Source organism: Cupressus sempervirens, chromosome 2, assembly GCF_028749045.1.
Source record: "Cupressus sempervirens isolate cs-2001-9-10 chromosome 2, ASM2874904v1, whole genome shotgun sequence".
Lineage (NCBI taxonomy): Eukaryota > Viridiplantae > Streptophyta > Pinopsida > Cupressales > Cupressaceae > Cupressus > Cupressus sempervirens.
The window spans coordinates 227,895,264-227,908,326 of record NC_143119.1 but is presented as its reverse complement, the minus strand read 5'-3'; positions in this window follow the sequence as shown (position 1 = coordinate 227,908,326).

Genomic DNA, 13,063 nt, shown 5'->3' with positions numbered 1-13,063 from the left:
ACACCGCCTTCAATAGTAAAATATGCACCGTCGATCCTGAAGATCTTACAAGTTGAAGCTATGAACATGATGACTTCAAAATCCACTAGATAAGCTGGTCCAAAATAACCCAATCATAATTAGCCATGTGTGCAATTCTTCTTTTAGTTGGTGCTTCTTCCTTCTAAGAAATGTAAACATGTAAGAGCCATAGATCTAAATTGAATCAATGACCTGAGTCTGTCCCATGTGTCAGGCTTGCACATTCCTGCATTACTTATCTTGCAAGCATCTTCATAAAGAAAAAATGCACCAGCTGTTAATTTGACTAAGATCAATGATCGAGAAAGATCTATGTAAGCTCATAAGGGAGGACTTGATATCACCAGGGACACATGCCTTTATGACACATTTCGCCTTTCCTTAATCTCCCTACATGTTGATAAAGTGGGCCAGCGCTCTTCGTCGATCTAAAGAAGATCAACGATTGATGGAAAACTCTTCAATATCCATTGCACTATTCCTTTATCACAAAACACGTGGCATTTCAAAATGGCATGACTTGGTCAATTGTGATACGTGTCCACAACCTATTTACCTACATTATTAAAAACATATTGAGATTCCTTAATGCAGGCAAATGCTATCCCTTGATGATAGCTTAAATTGACAGTGATTCAAGATTTCTATATTTGGCAGCCCACTAAAATGATCCCGACCAATGAGAAATCACCTTTTAATGCAAGTGCTTTAACAAAACTGACTGTGACATTCAAAACTTCCATGCCCATGACATTGTCACTTCCATGCTTGGTCCCACTATGCCACACATCGCAAGGGCACTTGCTCGTTTTGTTTAAACCATGCTCATCTTCATCTTGTGGGAAAGCGACATCCGTTGATCTACCCAAGATCAATGGTGAATCAACCTTTGAATTATTTTGGACCCACATATTCAAACTGTGCTACATGCCCTCTTCTCACTTCCTCGCATTTTGTAATGGCCTCGCATCTTGAAAATGTGGGAATGCAGGGTCCGTCGATCTGAACAAGATCAATGATCGTCGAGACTCGTATGGTAAGTTTGAAATGAAACTCTTTTAAATTTAAAACCATGTAAACCATGATTACCTTAAACTTAAAATAGATTTAACAAAGCATTATTTCATAACTGCCTCAAGTTTAAAAGGCATGCCCTAAGCAAGAAATTTAGAAGGGGCTAAAGGATTTCAAAAGATGTGGAAAATTTGCATAAAGTAATAGGTTCTTGACTAGATTCTACATATTAATTGGGGTAGAAAGTAGATTTAGGATTAGTTCAAAATAAGACTTTGTCAGATAACTCTGAATGACAATTTATCATCATGGAATGTTTAGGCAAATTGAATGAAAGGTGTCAGAAACATTGAACACCTTAAGGGCTTTAAAGGTAGAACCAATTATACAAGCATTTATGGGGCTTGATTTATCAAATTTTGAAATGGGACTAAAAATGAAGCATATATTTTTTTGTCCCAATAGATGTAATGAAAAATCACATCGTGCATGCAAAAACATTAATCCATGACAAAATTTTTTCAATTGTTGATCACAAGATGGAATTATCGGCTAAAGTGCAGATAGATTTGCATGCTTCCAAAGTTTTGTAAGAGGATTAAGACAAAAGCATGTCCATAATTTTGAAGGTATGTAGTGATTTCCTTTCACATTTTGGTGTTACCTTGTAAATATGTATTTTTGGAATTTGTTTCAAAATCAAGGGGGAAATAATTATTATCATACTATCACTTGCATATGTAAATATGGAAGGGCATCCAATGGGAAATATTGAAAGGGGGAAATGCAGTTATGTACAACAAAGCTACAATTTATTTTTGAAAAATAAAAAATAGAGTTAATGTTTATCAAGTTGTCAAGACAACAGTCAAAATTGAGTTGCATACCCAAGAATATTGATAGGGGGAGTTTTGACCTATTTAGAATTTTGGTATTATAAGTGTTTGTCACTAATGGAAAAGGTGGAGATTTTTGACTTGATGGTCAAATAATTTGTCTATTAGTGAGTAAACAATTAATCATTTGGTTGGTTATATTGTTACTGAGCTTCAAAGAGTCTACCAAGCTTCATAAGAAGAAATCAACATAAGCTGAGATCTAGAAATTCTACCAAGATTCACAATGTAAACCAAGAAGGATGTAGTGTTAACTAAGTTAACAATATCTACGATCCTAGTCATGTTAACTAAGAAGAAGGAAAGTAGTGTTGACTGAGTTGTAGTGTCAACCGAGCCCTTTAGTATCAACTGAGTTCTCGAGTGTTCACCAAATCACCAAATGATAACTCAATTCATTCCTACTCTAAGTGATCAATGTGGACCAAGCACTAGTGTCAACTAAGTGCTAGAGCTTTCCAAGTTGATAGTGCTTTTGAGTGCCAGAATATCACATGAGTGGTCTTCAAAAGCTAAGTATAAGTAGTGAGCTGACATATTGAAGATTGTTTGAATTTGGTATTGTAGTCTACTCTAGGAAGTAATTAATTGGATTGGTATACATTTAATACATCTTATCATATCCAAGTGTGAATGAGTAACAATAAAGAAGAAAAATGAATGAAAATTAGAAGACAAATGGTACAAGTAGTATAAGGAAATGAAGGGTTTTATCCATCACATAAATGTGATCAGTTTACATCAAAGGAATCTCATAAAAAAAACCAAGTTGTAGGATAGAGATCAAGTACTAGTTCATCCAAATAGGTGCATCTATCAAATCCTCTAAAAAAGTGGACTTAACAATCTTATGATAAATCTCTTAACTAAGTGCATACTTCATTGTATTGTATAAATCCTTTCACAATGTGTACCTAGCAGTCCTTATTGCTCATATTAGGGAAAGCCACCAAAAATGATCAATTCTAAGCCTTAACATACCAACTTTATACTATAGACACAAAGCTTGTTGGTATCATCCCCACCCTAGTTTTACTTTCTATTTGAAAGGTTTTTGGATTAACAAATATTGTGTGAAGTATTATGAATATTTTGTTGCTTTTAGTCTTTCATGCATGCAATTAGATCATAATTACTTAGGAAGGATAAATTGGTGAATAAAAGTTAAAGTTTTATTGGGTCTTGATTCACACCCCCTCTCTGTCACCTAGGCCTACATATATTTCCAACATATAGTACATAAGCTATCTAAGATTAATGATTCTATTGATGTGAAATAGACTATATACAGATCTATGATTGGAAACTTGTAATATGTTGTTCACAATAGAATATATTTTTCTTTAGCAATTGGAAAAGTTGTTAGATTTTAAGAAAATCCTAAAGAGAATCACATGATAATAGTGAAAAATATCATGAGATATCTAAAAGGTACATAAGACTATGGATTGTATTATGCTAGAAATGATAAGTTTGAACTAAAGTTGTTTACTGAATTAGATTGGGTAGGAAATATTGATGACATAAAAAGCACTAGTGGAGGTGCATTCTCTCTAGGAAAGATATTGGTGTCATGGAAAAGCAAGAAGTATAATCATTTTTCCTAATCAAAAACTGAAGCCGAGTGTGTGGTAGCTATAGTAAATTGTTCAAATATTATGTGGATCAAGCAATTATTGAAAGGTACGAAAGAATAAATTATAGTTCTTGTGGTTATCTATTATGATAACACAAATTCTATCAACATTTCAAAGAATCCATTAATGTTCACTTAGACAAATCACATTGCTATCATGTATCACTACTTGAAAGAATTAGTTCAAGACAAAAAAGGAAGCTAGATTATGTGAATACTAAAGAACAAATTGATGATATATTCAAAAAACCCTTACCTAAAGATGCTAATGAATATCTTAGAGGTAAATTAGGGGTGATTCACCTAAACAAAGATATTTAAGAAGTCAAGGTGCACTGCATCACATGTGTTAATTAGAATATCCTACATCGTGATGCAATACGAATCTACTTTGGGACATGCTTAAGGTAGGTAATTTAGTACAACATAATAGATAAGTCATAGACACATGATAGAAGTCAGCTAGACATGAAAAATCTACATAATTAAGATGTATGAAGAGTTTGAAGGTCAGAGAGCTAAGTGTCTTTGGCACTTTTTTCAAAGAGGGATAGATTATAGAAAGAGGGAGAGACCACTACAAAGAAAGTTATTATAAAGAGGGAGAATTGTTTCAGAGAGAAAAATTTAGACAAGAGAAGTAAAGTGAAATCTATTGGATTGTATGATAAATTTTTTTACTAGTATTAAGATGTTTGAGATGTTGGCATCAATACCAAAGAGGGAGATTTTTGGAAACTTACTATTGGAAGAATTGTTATTTTTTCATTGATGCCAAATCTATTGATAAGACATATTGCTACATAATCTAAATGTCATATCTATTTGATTTATGAAGATGATTTGAAAAGTTTCCAATAGCAATAGCACCTAGAGAAAAGGTTGAGTTATGAAACTAGAGTTACAATGAATATTTGATTAGATAGATTTTGATAAAGCAAAGTGATTGTTTATGTCAAGAAAGAAAACCAAGCCAAGAAATAGAGTAAAATGCCAAGGAATGTCAAGTAATGCTAGAGTTAATTGAGCTACTATTAGGGCCAAGAAAATCTAGCATTGACCAAGCATTAGCATCGACCGAGTGAGATAGTTGATGCTGAGCCAAAAGCATTTACAATGACTAAGTGTTAAGTAATGACTGAGTAATCAAGTGATGACTGAGTATTAGAATTAAAAATTGTTGAGTGATAGTATGAGACTAAATTCAAGGAAATTGGGAGATTGAGGTGACATAGTTTATTTCTTTGGAGATGTGAACCATGTTGAAGATAAGATTGATGAGTTGGATCATGAAATTCAAGGAGAGGATTAGGTAAAGATCTAACAGGTGAATTCTAGAAAATTTTCTTGAGGAAGATCAAAAATATTGATAGATATAATGAATTGAGGTGAACCTAATTGTAAACCCTAATATATATTGTGGATGTATAAAATGGTAAAGGATTTATTTCTTATTTAAATAGATAGAAAGCCAAAAAATAGGTTCTTTGTGTGTGTATGTGAAAAGTGCAAGTGTATGTGAAGAAAGCCATATAGAGCAAGGTTGATAAAAAATGCAAAAGTGTGAGTGAATGCATAGCTAAAGGAGAAAAATTGCAGAGATGATGTTGATGTTAATAGAAAAAGTATTAAGTCTTATTAAGAAGAGTAGATTGATATCTTGAAAGGTTTTTGAGTGAATCAAGATTAGAGATGACAATAAAAGGGCTTATCAACAAGATAGTACAAGGATTGAATAGAGATTTGAACCTGCAAAAGTGATTTTTAATCACATAGATCAAAACCTATTTTCTTTCTAATCATTGTAAATAGTTTGTATTGAAATATTTTTAATAGAGGTTGACCTAATAGTCATTTGAAAGACTTAATAGTTTATGTAAATCTTTTAACTAGGTGACATTCTAAATGAAATGATCAAAGTGTTATATTTCTTTAGAATAACTAAGAGGGGGGTGAATTAGTTTTTCAAAGTCCAAATGTACAAATAAAACTTTTAGTTCTTAACAGATTCATATCCATAAAATTATATCATGTATGCATCCATTAGATCATCCAAAACCATAACTTAGTAGGTCACTATCCTAGATCAAAATGACTTTGTGGAAATGTAAACATGAAATACTGCAAACTCATTCACACAATTTGACACAAGGATTTTACATGGAAACCCAATTTGGGAAAAACCACCAGTAAAATGCTACCCAATTTCACTCTTCTAAAGTGATGCCCTGTTAAATGTTACAATGCACATTGTTAAATGTGACCTAGTTAAAGGATTTCAATCAGCCTATAAGGAGTGAGCCTTATTAGAGGACTTTAAAATATTCCATTGGAATTTCACCTAGTTAAAGGATTTAGAAATAACTATTAGGTCAACCTTAATCCAAAGGATTTATCCAAACTAATACAATTGTTAGAAAGCAAAAATAGGACTTGATTTGATAATAAAATATGATTCAATTAAATATTATAGATCTTTGGTTCAATCCTCCATTCTACTTGGCATTCATACTCTTCATCTATGACAACTTGTTTACCCTTTAAGAATTCAACCTCTTAACCATTCTTGCATTGTATGTCAAATGTAGTATCTTTAATTCAGCCACCATATGAAGAAACATCCTAGACTTCTTGTCTTCCTTAGCTTCTTGCACATGAAAACCTTTGCTTCTATCCTTCTATCTCAATAAATAAAGAATTTATATCTTTTTCTATTTAACCACAATCGTTCATTTTAGGGTTAGGTAAGATTTAATGAATCTACCCACTTTTCCATTTTAGTCCCTCTTTAAACTTCTTCTACAATCATCCTTGAATTCGCCTCAAAATAGCTCATCTTGAATTCTATGCCACAACCTCATCATACCTTTCTTCCACACACTTTACATAACTCAAGAAATCAAATTAGTCAGCTCAGATTCATCGAATCTTTGATTTAACACTATTTTCTATCACTCGACATCTACATCATTCACTTGACAATTATAGTCTTCTGAAGCTTAGCCAACACAAGGTTTCTCAACATAAACTATGTCTTCATAGCTCAGTCACTACTAATATTTCTTTGATGCTTAGTACTTACTAAATTTTATCGATGCTCGACATATACTAAATTTTTGCTTAGCCTAAACTAGAATTTTCTTAGCTTATGCTATTTTCTTGGCTAGGCTTCGAAAACACTTTTTATGAAAACACCTCTTCTTGTCTTGGCTAAAGTAACCATTTAATTTATCCTTATTTAGATCAACAATACATAATATCATCAAGGTCATACTTGGTCTTAGTGCTCCTTTGAAAATAATTGATTAATTTTGTATTATCTTTGATGTTACACAAAATGTCATATCATTGTGAATTAGTGTATGCCGAGCTCACTAAGGCATTGAAGATAGTTTCCTATGTCTAATTAGCATTCCAAAGTTTGCCAAGTTCAAAAGACAGTGTCTACCAAGTTCACTCAGGTGTCAAAGAAAAGTTTATAGAAGTTGGGTTATTAACTGAGCTCACTCAATTAATGAAGGAAATATTGGATGGAACTAGAGCTAATCATGCTCACTCAGTTACCAAATGAAATTTATGGATATGTAGTGTTAACCAAGCTTGCTTGGTTAACATAGTAAAATAATTTTGAGTTAGTGTCTACCAAGTAGGGTCAACTAATGAAGGATTTTCTTGTTTCGGCGTATTGAGTTCAATTGATTTGTTTGTTGGTTCTAGTTGACTAAGGAGATGAATATTAATTATTCTAAGTTATATTAAAGCTGACTTGAAATTATGTAAGATATAAATATAAGGTCATGTTGAGGATTGAATGTGTGAAACCTAATAGAAGATTTGAAGATTCTTAGAGGAAGCAAATTAGAAGTATAAGTAGAATATCCTTGTTGAGATGCAAAGATACATTCAATCGAGAAGGATCAAGTATAAAAGCCAAAATTAAGATCTATAATTAGAAATTCAGTTGTATAAGAAATTAGCTCATCTAATTGTTACTCTCTAACCATTATAGAAATGATCTAAATCTCTTAGCAAAGTTGGTTTAACATCTATTTGTAAATCCTCTAACAAGGCAACATTTCTAGATTGAAGTGTCTAAAGACTTCTAACAAGGAAAATCCTAATAGGGTCATCAAATATTCTAATAGGATCAAACCTAATAGTGTGTTTTGTAACATTTAATAGGGTTTTCTCCTAATAGGGCTCACTTCATAAGAGTGAAAATCAATAACTAGTTGTAATTGGTGACTTTTCCAAAATTGGGTTTCTATGTTAAATCTTGGTGTCAATTATGTTCATACTATTTCTTTTATGTGTATGAAACTAAGTAAAGTAAGATTAATCAAAGATAATATCTTAAGATTTTCATGCTAAGCAGTTGTCGAGCTATTACAATGCTTGTCAAGTTACAACATTTGCTAGTGTAAATTGAATGTCTGTGTGTTTACCGAGTAACAATAGAATTTATTTTAATTAGATTTTATTATAAATCTAAGGGATATAGGATGTATTTTAGTGGTAATTGATTCACCCCTTTCCTCTTAGCTACTTCTCTTATATTTCCAATAATTGGTATCAGAGCTTCTTGGTACTTATAGAAAAGGTTTCAAGGACCTAAGGTAAAGATCAGGATGTCTTATAGAAGAGAGATTCCCAAGTTGAACAAAGACAACTTTGCAGCATGGAAAGACTTTATGAAGTTAAATTTGGCAACCATTAGTGATTCATGCTTGAAATACTTAAAAATTTCTTATAAAGCTCCTACTAGTACAAATGACTATAGAATTATTTTTGAAAGCAAAATCATAATATCATGTTGATTGACATAGCATCATCTCTTAACTATGCTAAATTTGATGAAGTCAAAGGATGTGCTACTACTTATGACACGTGGACTAAACTGAAGGATATCTATGAAGGTGATGATAACATAAAAAGAGCCAAGGAAAAAATCTTAAGAGGTCAGTTTGATCAGATGAAAATGAGAGAGGATGAAAACATTGCAAAATATGTTGAGAGAATCAAAGAAGGTGTCAATGCTATCAAAGCCTCTGGAGGAACAACCAAATATGTAACAGTGGTAAGAAAGGTACTCATAATCCTTCTTCTAATCTATGCAATAAGAATATCTTCCATTCAAGAGATGAGATGTGATCCAAATAATAAGATAACTTTGGATGCTTTAGTGGGAAGGTTGACAACATTTGAACTAGATAACTATGATAATTATACTCCTAGTTCTAGCAACCTTGAGTCTACATTTGAAGCCAAGGTATCACTAAAGAAGAAAGCTAAAAGATCTAAAAGAAAACAATCTAAAATTGAAGAGGAAGATAGTTCTGACAATGATCTTGAAGCCATTGAAGCATTTCTTGCAAGAAGGTATACCAAAGGAAAAGGAAAGTATAAAGATAAAATTCCTTTAATCTATTTCTCTTGTGAGGAAGTTAGACACATTGCTTCAAGGTGCCATAATAAAGAAGACAGAGACAAAAGGAACCACAACAAGTACAAAGGCAAGAAGGATTTCAAGAATTTCAAGGACTACAAATACAAATGTAAGAAATCTTGTTTTATAACTAAAGAATTAGATAGTAGAGAAGATGATGAAATGGTATGTATTTCTATAAAAGATGAATCTAATGATGAAGGACATAAAATGACACTTATCTCTCATGTTAGAAAAAATGATACATGGATTATTGATAGTGGTTGCTCACATCATATGAGTGGCAATAATTTTTTTTGGAACACATGGAACATTATGATGGTGGTAGTGTGAGATTTGGAAACAATGAACCTTGTTGCATAAAGGGAAAAGGTTTTACCTCACTAACCAATGAACTTATATGTGATAATTCTTATTAGGTTGAAGGAATAAAGAATAATCTTTTGAGTGTGGGACAATTGAATAACATTGGATTCAAGGTAGAATTCATGAATGGGAAGGCCAAGCTACTAGATGGAAAAATAAATCTAGTTGGGTTTGGCAAACAAACAAAAGATAACCAATTCTCCCTAGATCTCAAAGAAAGTTCATGTTTTATTGCTTAAGTAGAAGAAAATTGGTTATGGAAAAAAATATTATGTCATGTGAACTTTGATAATCTAATCAAGATAAGAAAGAAGAAAAGAGTAAGAGGTATTCCTAGTCTGAGGAAACCTGATATGGGCCTATGCAAAAGTTGTCAAATTGGTAAGATGGAAAATACATGTTTCAGAAGTAAGGATTATCATTCTGAAGAAGTCTTGGAGCTAGTTAATACAGACTTATGTGGTCCTATTGGAATCAAGAGGTAAAATGGAGATAAGTACTTTATTATTTTTGTTGAATATTATTCTAGAATGATGATTGTAATGTATCTAAAAGAAAAGTCTAAAGCATTTCATAAATTTAAGTGGTATCTAGAAAGAGTAGAAAAAGAAATTGAAAAGAAGATAAATTTTTTTGATTAGACAGAGGTGGTGAATTCATTTCAAATGAGTTCAATAAATCTTACATCAAAAGAGGAATTAAGAGACAAGCATCAACCCCTAGTACACCACAATAGAATGGTGTAGCTGAAAGAAGGAACATATCCATAATGGATTGTGTAAGAACCTTAATGATAGAAAATAATTTTGCAATTAAATGCTGAAAAGGAGTAATTAGTACTCCAACACATACCTTGAAAAAAGTACAATTGAAGAAAGAATCAAATCAAACTCCTTATGAACTATGGTATGGCTACAAACATAATGTAAGTTACTTGAAAGTATTTGATAGAAAATGTTATATCTTAAAGGAATCTAGGAAAGGTAAATTTGATGTCAAAAGTGATGAAGGAATATTCCTAGGATACTCTTGTAAAAGTAAAGCATACAAATTTTTGAATATATCCACTCATAAAATCATAGAAAGTGCACATGTGAGAATTGATGAGTTTGCTAAAAAGAGTGAAGAGGAAAGCAACAAAGAACCTATGGATTACAGATGTTTTTTTTTCTACTAATCTAATACATTGCTAAATCTATTTGGAAGTTAGGAGGCCTCACCTCTTGAGTCCTCAAACTCTAAAAAACCTATTGAGTTGCAACCAATGCAACCTAAGTCATAGTCTGAAGGATCTGAGTCATAGTGGGAACCCAACTTGATGTAGAAGATCTTGAAGAGGTTAGTGGAATAAATTCTTAATCCAAAGTACCTATGTTAGCAACATATGTTAGAAGGAACCATGCACCTGATCAGATCATTGGAGACAAATCAAATGGAACAATGACAAGAAACAAAGTGAAAGGTACATGCTTGCTTGCTGAATTTGAACCTAGAAATGTTAAAGATGCTTTCATTAATAAAAGTTGGATTGAACCTATGAATGAAAAATTGAATAGATAGAGAGGAATAAGACTTGGACTCTTGTTCCTAGCCCCATGGATAAAAATGTAATTGGCAGAAAATGGGTTTTTAGAAATAAGCTAAATGAAGATGGAAAAGTTTCCACAAATAAAGCAAGGTTAGTGTGTAAAGGTTATTCTCAACAAGAAGGCATTGATTATGGTGAAACTTTTTCTCTTGTTGAAAGATTAGAAGGTGTTAGAACTTTACTAACATATGTAGACCATAAAGGATTTAAATTTTATCAAATATATGTAAAATCTACATTCTTAAATGGAATTCTTGAAGAGAAAGTTTACATAAAACAACTTGAAGGTTGTGTGGATCCTAAAAGAAAGGATATCACCTATAAATTTCAAAAATCATTGTATGGTCTAAAGAAATCTCTTAAGCTTTGTATGAAAGAATTCATAACTACTTGATAAAGATTGGTTTTCAAAGAACAAGCGATAACAATAGTTTATGTATCAAAGAAGGACTAGGAAAGAAGATTGTATTGGTAGAAATATTTGTGGATGAAACTTTTTTTTATAGGAAATGATGAATCATGCAAGGAATTTTTAGAATAGATGAGTAAATAATTTGAGATGTCCATGTTTGGAGAAATAAAATTCTTTGTTGGATTACAGATCTAGCAGAAGAAAGATGTTATCTACATTTCTCAATCCAAATATATAAGGGATATACTAAAGAAGTTTGGAATGGAAGATTCAAGACCAGTTGGAATACCTATGTCCACTAGACATAAGATTTCCAAAAATGATGATTCCAAGAATGTAGATCAAACCACATATAGATTAATGATTTGAAAATTACAATATGTAGTGCACATAAAGCCTACTATTGCATTAGTTGGTATGGTGGAAATATTCTTAGCAATTCCCAAAGAAAATCATATGGTGGAAATCAAGAGAATCATAAGGTATTTGAAAGGTACTAAAGAATATGGATTATGGTAAAAAAAAGGAGGCAATTTGGATTTGAAAGCATTCACAGATGTTGATTGGGTAGGAAGTGTTGATGTTAGAAAGAGAAATAGTGGTGGAGCATTATTTCTTGGTAAAAGACTTGTGTCTTGGACAAGCAAGAAACAAAATTGTATTTCTCAGTCCACAGAAGAGGCAGAATATGTGGCAGCAATAGTTCTTTGGTTCAAGTAACTGTTGGTAGGTATGAAGATAAAAGTCAAGGATTGAAGATAGAAATCAAGGATCCAATGGTTATATTCTGTGATAACACTAGTGCAATTAATATATCAAAGAATCCTATGACGCATACCAAAACCAAGCACATTGCTATAAAATGCCATTTTTTGAGAGAATTGGTAAAAGATAAAGAGGTAAGATTGGAATGTGTGAATACTAAAGAACAAATTGTAGACATATTCACTAAGCCATTACCTAAGGATGCATTTTGGTATCTAAGAGCTAAGTTAGGGGAAATTCCTCTATCTAAAGTTCAGTAAATGTAATTTAGTAATGCATCAACTAGAACATGTTGAAAATTAGATAGTTGATGGAATATTAAAAATTGCACATTGTATATGAATCAGTATAAAAGGTACATTGATATTAACTAATATTGTCTTTGTCATAAGATGTAAAAGAGGGAGAGTTTATTGTCATATAACAAAAAATTTCTAAAGAGGGAGAATAAATATTTCACAAAATTTTTATTACTTCTAGAGATGTCAAAGAGCAAGAACTTGGTCTGATATCAAAGAAGGATAATTTTCTCTCAGAAGAAGATGTTGAAGAAATAGTTTTGCTGACAGAGGGAGAAACTAAAGGTAGATGAAGTTCACACTGATAGAGGGAGTTCTCATGGATGAGAATTAGAATGAAACCTAATATATGTTTCTTACTTTATTCTTTCTCTTTTCTTTGTATCATGACATGTTGTATTTCCATCAGTGCCAAAGAGGAAGATTGTTGAAAACAATTGATTAATTGTGTATTCTCTTTGATGTTACAAAAAATTTCATATCATTGCCAATTAGTGTATGATGAGCTCACTTAGGCATTGAAGATAGTTTCCTATCTCTCCTTGATGAGGGGTATGCTCTAATACCATTGACAAGGGTATGCTCTGATACCACTTGATGAGGGCACAATCCAAGACCAA